The sequence below is a fragment of the Castor canadensis genome, chromosome 5, assembly GCF_047511655.1.
Source record: "Castor canadensis chromosome 5, mCasCan1.hap1v2, whole genome shotgun sequence".
Classification (NCBI taxonomy): Eukaryota; Metazoa; Chordata; class Mammalia; order Rodentia; family Castoridae; genus Castor; species Castor canadensis.
Genome location: NC_133390.1, coordinates 123,313,212 through 123,327,557, shown reverse-complemented (window position 1 = coordinate 123,327,557; position 14,346 = coordinate 123,313,212). Strand labels below are relative to the sequence as shown.

The 14,346-nt window shown below is 38.4% G+C and overlaps 1 protein-coding gene and 1 long non-coding RNA gene across 11 annotated transcripts in view; one reads left to right on the top strand and one right to left on the bottom strand.

The window, feature by feature from the left end:
• LOC141423325 (uncharacterized) overlaps positions 1-11,499 on the top strand; it is a 99,059-nt gene extending 87,560 nt beyond the window's left edge. The window contains exons 2-3 of the long non-coding RNA XR_012448102.1: positions 9,057-9,242; positions 11,323-11,499. This is a non-coding gene — a long non-coding RNA (uncharacterized lncRNA). The remainder of the gene's footprint in view (positions 1-9,056; positions 9,243-11,322) is intronic.
• Zcwpw2 (zinc finger CW-type and PWWP domain containing 2) overlaps positions 1-14,346 on the bottom strand; it is a 225,591-nt gene that overhangs the window by 22,885 nt on the left and 188,360 nt on the right. The window lies entirely within an intron of this gene.

Sequence of the window (14,346 nt, the reverse complement as noted above, 5' to 3'; positions counted from 1 at the left end):
ACCCTAATCCAGTGCTGGTGGGAATGCAAGCTGGTACAATCACTCTGGAAAAAGATTTGGAGACGTCTTAAAAATCTAAACATAGACCTGCCATATGATCCAGCAATCCCACTCCTGGGGATATACACAAAGGAATGTAACACAAGTTACTGCAGAGGCACCTGCACACCCTTGTTTATTGCAGTGCTATTCACAATAGCCAAGTTATGGAAACAACCAAGATGCCCTACTATTGATGAATGGATCAAGAAAATGTGGTATTTGTACACAATGGAATTTTACTCAGCCATGAAGAAGAATGAAATCTTATCATTTGCAGGTAAATGGATGGAACTAGAGAACATCATTCTGAGTGAGGTCAGTCAAGCTCAGAAGATCAAAAATTGTATGTTCTCCCTCATATGTGGACTTTAGATCTAGGACAAATGCAGCAATGTGGTTGGACTGGGAACACATGACAAGGGGAGAGCACATTTGGGTGATATAGAAATAGGCAGAAAACCCAAAACATGAAAGTGTTTGATGTCCCCACTCCAGAGGAACTAATACAGAAACCTTAAAGCAACAGAGGTTATCATGAGAAAGGGATCAGTAACCAGGGTAAAGATCAGTTAGAGATGAATCAACATGGGTCATAACACGTGTACATGAAAGCAATGCTTAGGAATATTTCTGTATAGCTATCCTCAACTCAACTAGCAAAAACACTTTGTCTTCCTTACTAGGCTTGTCTCTTTCCTTCAACAAAACTAGTGATAAAGGCAGAACACGACCTGCCTGGAACTGAGGGGGGAGAGGGGAGAGAGGGTGGGGGAGGAGGGCAGCGGGGAGAAATGACCCAAATAATGTATGCACATGTGAATAAAAAAATAATAAAAAAACCCAAAAAAACCCAAATGTATCTATCAAACTTTTTTGAAAGACTTATTTAAAACAAATTCAGTACTGTATCTGCTAAGTGACACTGAAACATAATAACATGTCTACCAAAGTGTCAGGTACCTTTTGTAGAAATTAATGAGCTAATCATAAAACTTAAATGGAACAGTGAGAGATAGAAAATGTTCAAAACAATCTGGGGAAAGAAGAACCAAGTTGGTTACACTCCCTTTTACAAGATTTATGAAAAAGTTATGATAATCAAGACAGTGTGGTTTTGGCAAAAGAATAGAAGAAAAGATTAATGGGGTAGAGATAGGGACTCAGAAAAGAACTCTTATTTTTATGGTCAATTGGTTTTCAGCAAGGGTACTTTTATAATTCAATAAGGAAAAAATAGTATTTTCAGCAAATTGCACTAAGAAAGCTAAAAATGTACATGTAAAATAACAAAGTTTAATTCATATCTCACATCATACATGAAAGTTAATTCAAAAATGGATCAAAGATTTAAATGTGCCAGGCATGGTGGCACATGAATGTAACCCTAACTATTTGGGAGGTGGTGATCAAGAGGATTGTGATTTGAGGGCACTGAAGGGAAAAAGCTAGCAAGATCCCACCTCAATAAAAAAAGCTGGGTGTGGTGGTATAATCTTGTAATTCCAGCTATGCAGAGGGCATAGGAGAGTCATGCTCTGAACTGGCTCCAGGCCACTATCTGAAAAATAACAAAAACATGAAAGGACTGGGGCATGGCTCAAGTGGTAGAGGGGCTATTTGGCAAGTTCAAGGCCAAATTCAAACTTCAATACCTCTAAAAGAAAAAACAATTTAAATGCAATATATACCACTATTAAAACTCTTACAAGAAAACACAGCAACAAATGTTAACAAATTTGGCTTAGTTACTTCTTACATATGATGCTGGAAGCATAAACAACAAAAGAAATCAAACTGGATATCATCAAAGTTATAAAACTTCTATGCTTTAGAATGGCATGTGAAGAAAGAGAAGACAATGCATAAAAAGGGAGAAAATATTTTGAAACCATATATCTGGTAAAAGAACTTAACAATAAAAAGATAAGTTGACAAGAATGTAGTGAAAGTGGAACCCACAGACATTGCTGGTGGGAATGTAAAATCTAGCAGCCATTTTGGAATATGGTTTGTTAGTTCTTCAAAATCTCCTATGTAGAGCTTCCCTATAATCTAGCAATTCCATTCCCAAGAGAAATGAAGGATAGATTATACATGAGTGTTTATAAGCATTATTCATAATAGACAAAGAGTTGAAACAACCCAGATGTCTATCAATGGAAAAATGAAGTGTGATACAGGTCCCCCCTTACCCACATGGGCTTGCTTTCTGTGGTTTCACTTACTTGTAGTCAACCAAGATTTAAAATATTAAATGGAAATTTCCAGAAATAAACATTTCATAAATTTAAATAACTTCTATTACATCATATTGTAATTTTCTTATTAGTTTTTGTTCTTAATCACTTTCTGTGCCTAATTTATAAAATAAATTTTATCATAGGTATGCATGTATAGGAAAAAGCATAGTCATACAGAGGAATCTGTACTATGCACAGTTTGAGGCATCCACTGGGGGTCTTGGAATGTATTCCCTATGGATAAGAGGGGAGTATTATTCAGCAGCTAAAAATAATAAAGTACTGACAAAGGGTACAATGGGAATAAATTTTAACATCGTTATGCTAAATGAAGTGTGAAAAATCAGACAAAAAGTGTCACATATTGCATGACTCCATTTATCTGAAATGTTTAGAAAAGGAAAATTCATAGAACATAGATGAATGATTGCCAAGGACTGGGAGGAGGTAGAAGCAGACAGTGACTACTCATGCACATGGGGTTTCCTTTGGGGTGATGAAAAACTATTCTAAACTTTGATAGTGGTGTTGATTGCACAACTTTGAATATATTCACTGTATTGTGTACTTTTTTTTGGCAGTACTGGGGTTTGAACTCAGAGCCTCATACTTGCTAGGCAGGCACTCTACCACTTGACCTATTCCACCACTCCGTACTTTTTTCCTTTTTTGGTAGTGGGGTTTGAATTCAGGGCTTTGTGCTAGGCAGGTGCTCTACTGCTTGAGCTACACCTCCAGCCCTTTTTGCTCTGGTTATTTAGGAGATAGGGTCTTGTTTTTGCCCAGGACAGCCTGGACTGTGGTCCTCCTATTTTAAGCTTTCTGCTATTGCTGGGATGACAGGCATGAAGCATCATGCCCAGCTTTTCTCCATTGAGAAGGAATCTTGCAAACTTTTTTGCTCAGGCCAGCCTGGAATCCTGATCCTCCTAATCTTAATCTCCCTTGTAGCTTGGCATGACAGGCACATGCCACCATGTCACAGCTGCTGGTTGAGATGGGGTTTCTTGATCTCCTTGCCTGGACTGTTCTTGAACTGTGATCTTCCCAATCTCAGCCTCCCAAGTAGTAAGGATTACAGGAGTGAGCTATTGGCACCCAGTTCTGTATACTTTAAGAGAATGACTTGTGTAGTATATAAATTGTATCTCAATAAATCCATAATTAAAAAATTAATGATGTGGAAAAGTTGAAAGCGGGAAGCTTGAATACAATATATTCATAATTATTAACAAACAATACCTAATATAGCAATATTAATGTTAGGAAAAAGCAGATGTTAAGTCAAAGAGCATGATGTAGGGGGACGGTTATTTCTAAATGAAAAAATACACTCAGAAAGTAGAATAATCCTGACCCTGTATATTCTTAAAATCTTAGCTTTAAAATATAAAAGCAAAACCAGACTGAATTTAAGTAGAAGCTGATGAATCTATGGGTTTTTAAAATTCTTTTAAAATTTCCTATAGAATTTGCCCCACTTAAAAATAGAGAAGACATAAAAATTACCAAAAAAAAGAAGAGTTTAACAACACAAATAATAACTGTAATCAAATAAACTTATCTTAAACTTGATATTGAATATTAGAGAATACATATTATTTTCAAGCCTGAAACATATACAAATTTGACCACCTACTAGGTCACAAAGGAAATTTCAAAAGTAGTATAATTTCTCTTTTACAGATCACTTTCGCTGAATAAAATGCAATTAACATATGAAATCAAATGAATGGTAGATCACTAAATTTGTGATCAACTGTCAAGATATGAAAAAATTTACACTCTCCCATAAACCTTCTGTAACAGTTGCTATGATTTTTGTGATTTGGATCAGAGGTATTATCTCATAGTTTATAATCTCCACAAGAGACTTATCTGCTCACTGGATAATACATTTTGTCTCCATCCCAACCTTTGCAAGCTGTAGGTTCACATAAAGTGTTTGTGGAACAAATCAGTGACTTTAGTTTAGAAGTCTTTAGCAAAGAAGCTAGGGTAACACAAACATTATCACAAGGGGAAAAATCATTATTGTCTAGATTTTAGCAGTATTATTTCTGATTTAGACATTTATGAAATTTACATTGGACTTCTAAGCCAGAACTTCAAAGTAATTCTCTCTTCAAAATGTTTGTAAGCTTCTTTATTTTCTTATCTTTTCTCTTTAACCTGTCAATGTGATCAATGTGAGCAGTTTCTCAGTCTGTTCTGTCTAGTTCATTCATTATTTCACTGATCTTGATTATAATGATTTTGAATTAACCACAAGGGTAGAAACAACTTTTTTAAAAACATACTGTTACTACCATTCACATTGCGATTTGGAAGTATTAACTATAATAAATGAAGACTGAATTTAATAAGTCTCAAAGCATTATTAAACACCTCAGATACCTTAATGATTATTTAAAGGAGGTTTAAATGAAACACTTAGGGATTCATATTATGATGCTAAAGACTGAGTGGTCTTCTTTTTGTGATCTTCACCCTCAAAGTAATATTTAAATATTTTTCCAGGATTCTCTGTGTGTGCACGTGGTAAAAAAGCATGTCATTGCCTAAGTTATTGACTTATATTTCCAAAGACAACATAGAGCTATTATTTCTGTTATTATCAAGTATTATTATATCATCTGTATATGTGAATATGAAGTCAAAAGGTTGTAACAAAAGAAAATAAGGTTAATGTAACAAAGTGAAACTACTTTTTAGGTATTAACAGAAAGAATTACCATTAAACAGCTTACAATAAATCAGGGAGAATTGTGTTGGAGATAAAAAATTCCCCTTCTACTTTGTTAAATACTCCGCAGTAACCAAAACAAACTGGTCAGTATTTGCCAAAATGTTCTTTATTCTCCTGCTCCAAGCCTTTGATAAAGAGTGATGGAGAGGTCGGGATTGGCATGACAAGATTCCAATTTGAATGCTAACACTGACACTTTACTGGTCACTCCAACATCTAGCAAGTATCTGACATAAGACTAAACACTTAAAAATTTGCGAAAGAAATGACTACTCTGCATTTGAGGGTCTTATTTTGTTAAAAAAATAACTACTTCAAAGTATTTCAGGGAACATTAAATTAAATAACATCAGAAAGTGTTTACCTGTGCTTGCCAAATAGTCATTCATTGTTTAACACTGGTAAGGATCTTAACTCTCCTTTTCATTTATAGCATAAAACTGAGGGAACTTATTATTTTAGTGTAGTTGTTTTTTCAGTATGTTAGTTTCCAAAGGCTGCCAGAACAAATCACTACAAAATTAGTAAAGCAGCAGAAATTTATTATCTTGCAGTTCTGTAGTTTAGAAGTCTGTATTTTATGAGAAAAGATTAGGCACTACCTAATCCCAGATCATATCATCACAGTGTTCTTACTATGCTTATATCCTTAAAGACCTTACTGAAAGTGAAGTCACATTCTGGGGCTCTGGGTGGACATATCTTTTGGGGGCCACTGTTAACCAGCTGTAAGTAGGTACTGTAATCTTTATCCATCCTTTCCCTTCCACTTCTCTTTCTGTGATCACATAGCCACTTCTCTGTTGTCTAGCCCAGAGTTAGGGCCATGATGCGATGCAGTTAGCAACACCTGACAGCTTGTTAGAAATGCAAATTCTCATGCCCCCTATATACCTACTGAATCTGAAGTTTAGAGTGAGGCCCAGTTATCTGTGTTTAAAAAATCTCTTTATGTGACTCCTAATCAAGCTGCAGTTTTTTTTCTTTTTTTGGTTGCCCTGGGATTTGAACTCAGGGCCTCACACTTGCTAGGCAGGCACTCTTACTATTTGAGCTACTCCACCAGCTTGCAAACTACAGTTTATGAGACACTAGTGCTTCTTACCCATCCACACAAATATAATAGGATATGTGTCATTGATTTAAAAACAAAAAACAGGGTATTAATTTTTCTCTTGCTGGATGAAAAAAAAACAAGGAAACACACACACACACACACACACACACACACACAGAGAACATAATCCATTTATTGAAAAAGAAATATATATACATATTGATAATTAGTATTGTTGACTGGAATGGCAAATGACAGAATTGCCTTTAATTGCAAACAACAGAAAATCCTTAAGAATTATGTATCCATCAGACTTATGAACTCCAAATTGATATTGCCCATTTCCTTAAAGCACTATTCATCTCAATTAAATTTTTTTTATCTTTAAGCAAAAGAACAATTTTCCTATCTGTGCTAAATCTAAAGGCATAAAATATAGATTCAGCATTTTATGCTCATAGGAGACATAAATGAAGCTTCTTTTTAGAAGTTTTATTATTGTCAGTCAATAATCACCAAAGAATGAGCTACTTTGACAGAATATCCAAAAGTAAATCTGTGTGCTTTGAATAATGTATATAAACTCCTTATTAAAAAATTATCATATAGAAATTTTGAAAGCCAGTATCCTCATTTTCCTTTGAAAAATCTGTTGAGGGAAATCTGCTTGGAATAAGGATGAACACTAATTTAATGTAGCATGTATAAATAAATGATGATTATTCCTTAATCTTAGTATCTAGAGAGTACAGATAAAATAGTTACGACTTGAGGCCTAGATAATGACTGCTTTCAACACGTCTGTGAACACAGTGGGGTTACTGAAATTATCGTTTTCTGGTCCTATTTTAGACTTTATTTCAACAGAAAGAACACAAATCTAGTGTTTCTAACAAATATTAATTACCAGTTGCCACATGTCTTAATCCAGTCAACTTTCAGTAGAGTTTGGTATTCCTGTGAGCTTTGGACAGTATCAGAACCTAGTCCCTCACAATATGATTTATAAATATCTTGCTGTCCTCTGCACTTCAGTTGTGTGTAAATTCACAATAAAATAATGTGATTTCTCTGCTTCAAGGATATTACTAGAGAACATACTATAGTGTATTGAAGCAAGTGAGCTGAGACGTTGGAGAGCATTTTCCCTAAAAACAAAAGTTGGCCACTAGACCCACCTTGAACAAAATGCACAAAATTTTTTCCTTTAACACTTCCAATTATGGCAGAGGATAAGAGTAAAAGGAAACTTCAAGGAGTTTTATGATTTGGTATTTCCCTAGTAGGATTTAAAATTTTGATTGAATGGTTTTTAATGGTCTATACCAGGGATACAATACAGAAATTTAGGATTTTTTTTCAATACAAAATTTCATTCACACCTATAAAGAGCTTAGAAATACTAAGGGCTAACTCAAATATGGTGCCCGGGGGGAAAGAACCCCATGCAAAGCAGAATTTATGGCACAGTTGTTTATCTGACTGACTGGAGCCAGTAAATCAGATTATCTGACCTGTAACTGGAGATTCTGTCAAAATCCAAATCAGCTGAAAATGATTTTTGTTTCTGTACAGTTTTTTCTAAAGCTATTTCAGCAAGTGGAATGTTGGGAGAAGATACTGTTTCTAGAATCTACATTATTTCAATTAAATTCTTAAAAGGTGATGCACAGCAATCATTCAGTATTTATAGTACCAGTATTATACTACTTTTCTAGACAATAATAAATGTTGAGAATTTCATTATTTGTTTTATAATTTTTCCCTCCATAAATTTGGGCAGAAAGGCAGATAATTGGCCTGACTCTTTAATCCATGAATCCTTGTCAAGTGTTCTAAGCATCATACATAAGATCTCAAGGTCTCTCTCCTAGATAGGAATAGAAAAATGCTCTACAACAGCAAAATAAAAAGATCATTCTTTTAATAATTTCATCTGGATCAAGCATTTTACATTGACTCTGATGGTTCCAGAAGTTGAGGTGGAGAAGATCTTTGCACATAGGTTCATGGAAGGACATAGAGGATATAATTAGAACAAAGTGAAGATATTAAATATATAAACAAAAAGAAAAATAGAACTTCAAAGTCATTACAATTTTAAAGAATTTAAAAAACTAACAAGTTACAGCTTTTCAAGAAAGATAAGTTCGTGTTGCTTAACATATGCAAAAACCTGGGAGACTTAGAGACAGAAGCCAAATGTTTATAAATCTGAAATTACACACAAATTCTAATATAAGTCAATTCTATTAATTTTCATTGACATCAAACAGTAGTTGCTCCTCTATTAAGCACAGAAAGATCATTTAATGTCTAGTATAATAGTTACAATTGACAAAATACAAAGTCATTACTCAAATTCTGTTTTATGCTATATTAACAACCGCTCTCTATTGATAAGTAATATTTTTAATGGAATGAAGTGAGGAAGGTGATGGAAAATGAAAACTTTAGAAGAAACATGGATTTTTTTGCATAGCTTGGAGAAACAACGCATGTGTTTCTGGATTGGGGAGCAAGGCTATAGTTGTAATGAATATAATCAACAAAATAAATTGAAGAATGTCTGAGACAAGGCTCCCTTTGTGAGCCATTCTGTCTTGACCTTGCCCTGGAACATTTTGCGGTTGTTTGTCTTCCTGGAACATCTTGCATTTCTCCGAACATCCTGTGTTCATGCAAATACCCTGCGGTATCGCACCACCCGCCCAACTTCTCCATCTCCAGCACAAGATGGCGCCGTCCCTGCTTCTCTTCTGGGAGTTTACCTTGCCGCTGGCGTGAACGTGCACCCTATCAGAAGTCCTATAGCAGAACCAGCCAACCAGCCTGCACCTCGTCATACCCCTCACTCCCTCAGCACATAAATACCCCTGTGTGAACAATAAAATTTTGCAGCTTGATCAGAACTCCTGTCTTGCTGTCATCCTTCATGTCTCTTGTCCCTTCATTCTTCTCCTTCTAGGTTTGCTACCCACGCTGAAGTGTCCTGCAGGACGGGACATCTGGCGCCCAACGTGGCTGTAGCTATTCCTTTGATTGCGGGGAGAACACCGTCCTCCGGGAAGACTTGGCGCCAAGCGGAGTTCGCGATCGCCTTGGCAAACGCAACGGAGAGACAGATCCAGGAGGAGAGTGAGGACGGCGAACGGTGAGTGACCCACCATGGGACAAGCAGTGTCGTCACATGATTTGTTTCTGTCAAGCCTCAAGGAGGCCCTCAAGATGCGAGGGGCGCGTGTTAAGAAAAAGGACTTAAAGTCATTCTTTTCTTACATAGGAGACCTATGTCCTTGGTTTCCTCTTGAAGGAACCATCGATGGTAAAAGATGGCTCAGGGTCGGAGACTGTTTAAAAGACTATTATGAATCTTTTGGCCCTGAAAAGGTCCCAGTAACCACCTTTTCTTATTGGAATCTAATTAATGACATTCTCAAAAGTGCACCCTTTGATAATGGTACTTTAAAGCTTGTTAAACTTGGGCAGGATGCTATGCAAACGGCCTCCCGCCCTCCTTCCCCATGTCCTTCAGTTACTATTGATATAGATTCTTCACAATCTAGCTCAAAATCTAAGGACCCTATTCTGCCCCAGGACCCAAAAAAAAGCCACCCACCTTTATCCAGTTTTAAGCCCTGATGACACCCTAGCTCCCGAGGAACAAGCTTCCCTTGAGGAAGCAGCCCGTTACCATTCAGAGCAATAAATAATCAGGATACCTGCCAATCTGGACTTCCCTTTAAAGTACAGCCTATGGATGCACCTACAGTATGCCTTAAGGCATGATGCAAAATAATTCTTATGATATTGACGTTGGGGTTAGTTCTTTTGGAAATTGCTCATCAGTTCTAAATTATTCCTCACCCACCCCAGCTCTTTGTCCCCCCAATGGTACAGTTTTTTTGTGTGGAGGAAACTCAGCCTTCCCCAGGCTTCCAGCAAATTGGACTGGTGGCTGTGTTGTTGCCTTATTACTCCCACATATTACTGTTGTCTCAGGAGATGAACCTCTGCCCATTCCTAGCTTAGACACCTTAATTAAAAGACATAAACAGGCAATACAAGCCTTACCGCTCCTTGCCAGCCTTGGAATAACAGCAGCTATAGGCACAGGTACAGCTGGCTTAGGCACGGCTATACACTCTTACCGTCGCCTATCTCAACAACTTATAGATGATGTACAAACTCTATCTGGAACCATTAAGGATTTACAGGACCAAATAGACTCCCTGGCAGAAGTGGTCCTTCAGAACAGGCGAGGCTTAGATCTGCTAACAGCCAACCAGGGAGGTATCTGCTTGGCCTTAGGGGAAAGATGCTGCTTTTATGCCAATAAATCAGGCATAGTACGCACCAAAATTAAACAGCTTCAAGAAGATTTAGAAAAGAGAGGAAGGGAGCTATTTGAAAACCCCCTCTGGACTGGGCTTAATGGAATTCTACCCTACCTTCTTCCACTATTAGGCCCCTTGCTGGGTCTACTTTTAATTGTGATCATAGGGCCCTGCATTATAAACAGGCTGATACAATTTATTAAAGAACAAATTAACACCTTAGCCTCTAAGCCTATACAGGTCCACTATCATCGCCTGGAAATGGAAGACCGTGCTCCTGAGACCTTCCTTTCAATAGAAACTTGCTAAATGCTCCATCTGGGTTTCCAAATTTTCTCTCTGCCACCCCCTCTTCTTATATAACATTCTTGACCACTCATCGCCCATTGGGCCCTCCTCCGCTGGGCCCATCTGCTTGGGGGAGGCAGCACCCAGGGAGAGTGATCATAAAGGCTTTTCTAAACGAGGGTGCAGGTAAGACTGCAGGAGGGTGGATCCTAGGATTCCCCAGACCCAAGACCTCTGTATGACATGCCCTGGTGCATGGCGGTTGGCATGCTCCTAAAAAATCCGCCTCCTCAAAAAACATGCCGAGGAGATTCTCTTGAGAACTTAGCAAGGACGCTTGCTTACAAAGCAAAAATGATCTCCACCCTGAGGAACTGGGCCTCTGTCATCCCCTCTCAATAAGCCGACATATTCTGGTCATGTTTGTATAAGAATAAGGGGGAAATGTCGGAGACAAGGCTCCCTTTGTGAGCCATTCTGTCTTGACCTTGCCCTGGAACATTTTGCGGTTGTTTGTCTTCCTGGAACATCTTGCATTTCTCCGAACATCCTGTGTTCATGCAAATACCCTGCGGTATCGCACCACCCGCCCAACTTCTCCATCTCCAGCACAAGATGGTGCCGTCCCTGCTTCTCTTCCGGGAGTTTACCTTGCCGCCGGCGTGAACGTGCACCCTATCAGAAGTCCTATAGCAGAACCAGCCAACCAGCCTGCACCTCGTCATACCCCTCACTCCCTCAGCACATAAATACCCCTGTGTGAACAATAAAATTTTGCAGCTTGATCAGAACTCCTGTCTTGCTGTCATCCTTCATGTCTCTTGTCCCTTCATTCTTCCCCTTCTAGGTTTGCTACCCACGCTGAAATGTCCTGCAGGATGGGACAGAAGAAAGCTGCAAAACACTACCTTTACTTCAAACAACAATGCCTGAAAGCTATTTTTTATGGGATAATAGGAACTCAAGTTGAAAAGATTTTTGTTTCTTAACAAAAGGAGAATCAAATTTTATGGAGTTTTCTTTATTGTCTTGTGGCTCAATGTTAAAATATACAATAGGAAACAAGGGATTATATACTTGAAAAGTTTTGAATTCTGGACTCTGTGGCACCAGATTTTTTTTTTTTTTGTGGGACTGGGCTTCAGTGCTTCCAAAGAAGGTACTCTACCACTTGATTGTGGCACCAGACTTTAAGCATAGTAATCCCCCAGTATCTCTGGAGAGTTGGTTCCAGAACTCCCCATGGATACAAATCCATGAATGCTTGAGTGGTTATATAAAAAGGCATAGTTATCTATGCATTTTACATATAACTTATGGTGTAGTATTCATTATATAACCTATGCACATTCTGCTGTATACTTTAAATCATATCTAGATAACTTATAATACAAAATACAATATAAATGCTATAGAAATGGTTATACTGTATTTTTAGATAATAATGACAAAGGAAAATTCTGTACATGTTTAGTACAAACACAATCAAAGAAAAATCTATCCATGGTTGGTTGAAGCCATGCATGGATGCAAACCCCGTTCAATGTAGAGGGCCAACTTTACTAACATTAAAATTCTAGGTAAATTAATCCCAAATTAATCTTTAAATAAGTAGTATATATAGAGGAACAAAAATTAAAGTAAAATTACTGTCTTCATAAATGGTGGCATTCAAAATGAATCTTTTTGCTTTTTAGTAATAAGGATGAAAATAATTCTTAATTTTGTTGTAGTACAGGGGTTTGAACTCATGGCCTCACACTTGCTAGGCTTACTATGCAGGTGCTCTACCATTTAAGCCACTCCACAAACCCTGTTTTGTGTTGGTTTTTTTCAGGATAGGTTCTTGCAAACTATTTGCTTGGGGTTGGCTTTGAACTGCGACCCTCTTGAACTCTGTCTCCTGAGTAGCTAGAATTAAAGCATGGACCATGAGCACCCAGCTAGATTTAAGGCAGGCTAAAATTAGGGAAAGTTCAGGACTCATAGAAAAATATTACATCTCAGATTAACCATGCTTTGGCTTAGGGAACACCCTCACCTGGCCAGGAACCACCGATGCTTCTCCTCACTCATTGATTATGGGATGGGAATCACCTGGTTCCTCCCTTCCCATAGATTAGCTTAAGTTTTAAAAGTACCTGAGAAAGAAAAGCATCCTCTCTGCTGGCAGACTCCATTTGTACCCAACATGCCCCCCTTTGTATTTCTTTTCCCTAACTTTTAATAATTCTCTTTACACCCATGTGTCCTGCAATGGATTCTTCCCATGGGACACAAAGAATTTGGAAGTCTTTTAATCACAGACTGAACTGGTGCTGTTAACAATTTGGCAAAGCCAGCCAGGAGGAATGAGACCCTTTGGAGAGACCATGTGGTCACAGGGAATGCTGCCACCATGATGAAGCTACCACATGTTCAGTGCCATATTGCCACTCCCTAGGGATAAGAAACTCATAGGTGATGCCATCTTTCCATCCTTTAGGAGAATTATAACTAGATTGTGTTTAAAATTCTCTAAATTAATGTAGCTTTAATAAATCAATCTCTTAAGGGTTGGACAAAGAATAGGTGATTTGTGTTAAAGATCTGTTATAAATTACTTAAGAATCTAGTTGGCTAACCTACTAAAAATAATGACAAAAATGATTTAAGAATGCATTCTGAATTAATGTGATTGTTTTGTGTGTCATTGTGTGTGTTTTCTGTTGACAATAATGGCGCTGATAATGCACCCTTAAGCTTCTGTTTTCCAGGGTCACGGTCCTGCCTCAAGTCTAGCTTGAATTCTCTTTCTGCCAATCAGCATGAACCATAAGATCCTAACCAATCAGATCATGCTGAGTCTCACTGAGGGGTATTTAAACCCCTGCCCTTCCTGCTTCTCTCTCTTCTTGGCTCTCTTTGGTCTCTCCCTCTCCCACTTGGCCATAAAGAATCTCTTGGCCAGATCACTCCTCTCCATGTGGTCACTTTTGGGGCCTATATTTCCTTACATTTGGTGCTGTGACTTGGATGGGGGCTCCCCACTAACCGTGGTGGGACTCCCCATTCCAACTCACTCCACGACCACCCTGGGGACGTGACTGGCCAGGACTCATCCTCCCAATCACCCTGCTTGCATCCAACACCGGACATTCTTTGGTGAGTCCACATACCCTTCTTGGGCTCCCTTTGCGGTCTCTCCCTTCAGTGTCTCTGGGGTTTTCAAACACTGCCCCTGTTTGGCTATCTCTGGGTGGCTCAGGTGGTAGAGAGATTCCCTTCCTTGTCGGGCTTGGATCCATTTTATCGTGGGTCTCAGAGACCCGTCATCAAAAAGCCTGGGCCCAGGTGACCCATAGCCCTCGGCCCATTGGCGGCCTTGCAAACCACCTGAACTCAGTGATGACTGATTCTCACGTGTTTTGCATTTTCTCGGATATTTGTGCTGTGCGAGGACACTCCACAGTACACAATATCCTCTGCTCCCATTCTGGGACCAGGTCCCTCATAATGGGTGCCTCTACATCTTCTCTGCCATCTGACTCCCCATTGAGATGCCTTCTCAATAATTTAGACACCTTGGGTTTGACCCCAGACATAAAACCAAAAATTTAATTCGCTTTTGCACTCAAATCTGGCCCACTTATC